Source organism: Chrysochloris asiatica, unplaced genomic scaffold (assembly GCF_000296735.1).
Source record: "Chrysochloris asiatica unplaced genomic scaffold, ChrAsi1.0 scaffold00428, whole genome shotgun sequence".
Lineage (NCBI taxonomy): Eukaryota > Metazoa > Chordata > Mammalia > Afrosoricida > Chrysochloridae > Chrysochloris > Chrysochloris asiatica.
In genome coordinates this window covers 740,128-745,080 of record NW_006408946.1, presented here as the reverse complement: position 1 = coordinate 745,080, position 4,953 = coordinate 740,128, and positions in this window count along the sequence as shown.

Below are 4,953 nucleotides of genomic sequence, written 5' to 3'. Positions count from 1 at the left end.
ATTAATACTTTGTACATTCCATGGTCCAATTTTCAATGGATGTTTACAGCTCTTTCTCTTCATTTTGAATTGTTCCCCATAAGCAAATGAAGGTCCCGTGGGCTGTACTCCCATAGGCTTTACTCCATTCTCATCATCATGGTCAACTCTACTTTGATGAGGCAACTCTTCCCCAGTCACATTTTGAGTGCCTTCCAATCTGAGGGGCTCAATTTCCCACACTATATCTGATAATGTTTCTCTGCTATTCGTAAGGTTTTCAGTGACTGAATATTCAGAAGTAATTCATCTCTCCTTCTTCCTAGTCTGTCTTCATATGGAAGCTCATTAAATAGGTGTAAGTTTATTTCATAAGCATTTATATGATAAATACTTACATCTGGAATATATAAACAATTCTCAAAACTTTATAATAAAGAAACAGCCTAATTTTTTAAATGAACAAAAGATTTGAACCAATACTTCACAAAAGTATACAGATGGTAAATAAGCATATTAAAAATGATTAAATCATAAATCATTAGTAAAATGCCAAGTAAAACAACAATGGCATACCTCTACACACCTATTAGAATGACTAAAATGAAAATGACTGACAATACCAAATGTTGTATGGTTATACACTGCTGGCAGTAATGCAAAATTATGTACCCTCTTTGGGAAAAAAAGTGTCTTAAAAATTAAGTGTTACCTGCTATAGGAACTGATAAATTCATTTCTAGTTATTCACCCAAAGGAAATCAGAATATGTGTCCATTCAAAGACTCGTACACAATAGTTCACTGTAGCTTTTTTTTGTAAAAGCTATAAGCCTGATACAAAAGCCTATTAACAGGTGAATAGATTAACAGACTTTGTTATACAAACACAATCGACTACTACTCAGCAATAAAGATAAACTGATATACTATACAATATGAATTCATCTCAAAATTATTATTTAGAATAAAAGAAACTAGATATAAACATAATGCATATTGTATAATTCCATTCATATAAATTCTAGAAAATATAAACTAACCCATATTGACAACTTTGATTACAGAGGAAGAGGGAAATAGGAGAGAACTAAAACACAGGGGCATGAGGTAATTTGGGGGACATGTTCATTAATTTTATTGCAGTGATAGTTTCACTGTATAAATATATCTAAACACATCAAATTGTGAATTCTAATATGCGCAGTTTATTAAATTTCAATTATAACCGCAATCATACTCTTAAAAGTAAAGAGACAGGAAAAAAAAAAAAAAAAAAAAGGAGAAAAATGATAGAGGGTTATCCATTTAAGGTTTGCTGTACAGGGCAAATTACTTATAACCTGGATTAGGAAATGTAGAAATGAACTTTATTGATGAGTCCAAGTGTCTCCAGTGTCAAAGTAATTATCTAATAGGAACTTAGGTGTATAACGTTATACATTATCTTTTTCTAGTCATCAGGGTGCCATTTAGTGATGTTCTAGGAAGCCAGATGTAATTGCAGTAATGCACTAATTGCCCAGAGCAAAGCCAGTGACTCACTGGGGACTCAAAACTCAGAGCAGCTGATGAATTCTCCGCAGCATGCCGAGGAGGAACAGGGAGTTCTCCTTCTCCTGCCCTAAGGAGAACCTCTCCTGGCTCAGGAATGTTATCAGTTCCTGAATTTTCTGCCCAGGATCCTTGGTGGTGTCATGATTAAAGTGCTCCAAAAGTCTGTGGTTCAAACCCATCAGTAGCAAACTATTTCTATGAAGATTGTTCTTGTTGCTGTGAAGTACTGTCAAGTCAGTTCTGACTCATAGCAACCCTGTATAAAGATCTTCCGACCTTGAGGTTCAAACCAACCTTGTGTCTCAGTGCTTATCCACACCAGCATTCCTCCATGAAGATTAAGATCTTGGAAACCCAATGGGACAGTTCCACTATAAGTTCTATAAAATCTCTATGAATCGGAATCGCAAATGGTTTAACCTGTGTTATGTCTAAGCCTACTCACTAGATAGTACTGGTAATGATGAAGGAGGTGACAATAGCAGCAATTGACTGGGAAGCCACCATCACAGTTGAACCTTTACCAAGCTGCTGTGTTCTCAACTGAGTGCAGCTCCTTCCACATGGGCTCAGGCTGCAGGTAACAGCATCTGTTGTGGGTTCCAAGACAAAACAAATTCCATAGCATCGTTGGCTCTGACTAATTTGGGAACCAGTTATTTCTCAAGGTTAAAACATGGAATTAAACAAACTAGTAAAGAAATCAAATAGTTAATTTACCTCCTTATTTCACTATATATTACCCATTAAATTAGACTCAATTGTCTTTTGTGTGCATGCATTGCAGGTATCATCTACTGAGTTATTTCTATGAATCACGCAATTCTAGGCACCTTGTGTGTACTAATACATTTAACCCATACCAGAACTCTATGAGATAGGTTGTGTTATTATCCCGATTTAAAGACAAAGGATTTGAAGCATAGAAAGACTAAGTAATTTGCACAACTTCTCAGTTTGTAAATGATAGAACTAGGATTTGTACACAGGCATTTCAACTCAATGAGACCATTGGTGGATCTGTGGTAAAATTCTTTGTTTACATACAGGAGTCCTGGGTTCAAGTTTCCACCAAAATTAAGATTGGCTAGGAAGAAAGACTTGAAGGTCTACTTCAAAAATCAACCAATGAAAATCGTATTAATCACATCACTCCAATCTGCAACCCATCACAGTATTGACACAGGACCAGGCAGGCAGTAGTGTACTCCATTGTGCACAGAGCTGCCAAGAGTCAGAGCTAACTTGACCAACCAACAACAACTTTCTGACTTAAAGAGTCTGCACTCAGTTGATCATCATGCTAATGAAATCCATGATGGAGAGGGATGTTTGGCTATAAGCCCATCCATTGTATTGAGTAAAATACATTTTGTCACAGAATTTTGCATTTTACTGAATAAAATACATTGTGGTCACAGACTCCTTAAAGGCTTTGTTTATTGGTGACAAGCAGTATCAAGTGAAGGAAATAGAATGGCTCATTATAAAGCCATTCTGATCACTAGAAAAACAATGCAGAGATCAGGGTCCGCAGAGTCCCAGAGGGTCTAAGTATTTTTCTCATCTCTGCTCCAAACTCACTCCTAGAGGATGTGGAAGTCACAGAGTTAGTAGAAAAGCTTGGCATTCCAGTACCAGTCAGTGGAAAATTGTTGCCCATTGCCTATGCTGTCAGAGAGAAAAGGCTGAGTCTAACTCTATATGACTCTGCAGAGAAAGACAAAGGGAATATGATTTCAGATGAAAGTAAGAAAGAACTAGATGGAAACATTCTGATATTTCCATAGTAGGTATGTCTAGTTGATAGAATTTTGGATATTGTGGATTTTTTCTTTATGTAATTATTGTTGTTGTTGTTGTTGTTAAGTGCCTTGGAGTCGGTTCCGACTCATAGCGGTCCTGCACAGGGTTTCCGAGGCTGTAAATCTTTACGGGAGCAGAACACCTCCTCTTTCTCCCGCGGAACCGCTGGTAGTTTCGAACTGCTGACCTTGTGGTTCACAGCCCGATTCGTAACCACTACGCTACCAGAGCTCCTTTATGAGATTATAGTTTCAATAATTAAAAAAATTTAAAACCTACAATTAACTTTTCACCTTAAAAATCATTGTTTTTGTTGTTGTCAAGTGCCTTTTAATTGCTTCTGACTCATCAACTCTGTATAGAGTTTCCTAGGAATGGCTGGCAAGTTTGAACTGGTGACCTTGCAGTTCAAACAGCCTTGTGGTCCAGGGCTTATCCTACAGTGCCACATTGTTGTTGTTGTTGTTGTTAAGTGTCGTCAAGTCGGTTCCGACCCATAGCGACCCTGTACAGGGTTTCCGAGGGTGTAAATCTTTACGGGAGTAGAAAGCCTCATCTTTCTCCCGCGGAGCGGCTGGTCCACATTAGGACTCCTAAAAATATTAAGTGGCTAAAAACATTTTTGTAAAAAGAATTTCAGACAGAGTTGCTGAAAGATAGAATTTTATTGTTGATGTGAAGTGCTGTCAAGTCCGTTCCGACTCATAGCGACCCTGTATAGGGTTTTTGAGGAGCAGCTGGTGAGCTTGAACCACCGACCTTGCAGTTCAAATGACTTTGCAGTCTGACGCATTAACCCACAGCACCACACAAGGACTCTGAAAGAATAAACAAGTAAAAATTAACAGAATTTAAGAAACACACACCCACAAGTTGTTCAGTTCGGGGTAATAGAGGTAAGGAGATTTTGTTCACAGGAAATAATCAAGTATAGGTCAGTGACCTCTTGATGCAGATATGGCAAGCTTCTGCTGGTCTAGGACCCAGCAATTCAAGTGTAGTCCAGGAACTGGACAACACAGGTAACTCCTGCCTCCCTGAACCAGGTCACAAAATCTCTGAAGAATATTTTAGTAATTGGCCTGACACAAATACAGTTGTTACTATTGTTAAGTGTCATTGAGTTGGTTCTGACCCACAGTGACCTTGTAGAGGGTTTCCAAGGAGCGACTGGTGAGCTTGAAAAACCAACCTTGAAGTTCAAACTGACTTTGCAGTCTAGCACATTAACCCACACCAGGATTCCAATATTGTTGTTGTTGTTAGGTGCCATTGAGTCGGTACTGACCCATAGTGACCTTATGTACAGCAGAACAAAACAATGCCTGATACTGGGTCAACCTCACTATTGTTGCCACTCTTGAGTCCATCGATGCTGCAACTTGGCCAATCCATCTCGTTGGAGGTCTTCCTTTTTTTCTCTAACCTTCCACCTCACCAAACATGATATCCTTCTCAAGTGACTGGTGCCTCCTGACAATATGTCCTAAGTATGAGAGACAAAGTTTGGCCTTCTTGGCCTCCAAGGAGCACTCCAGCTGCACTTCTTCCAAAACGGATCTATTGGTTCTTTTGGCAGCCCATGGCACTTTCAATATTCTCCTCCAACACC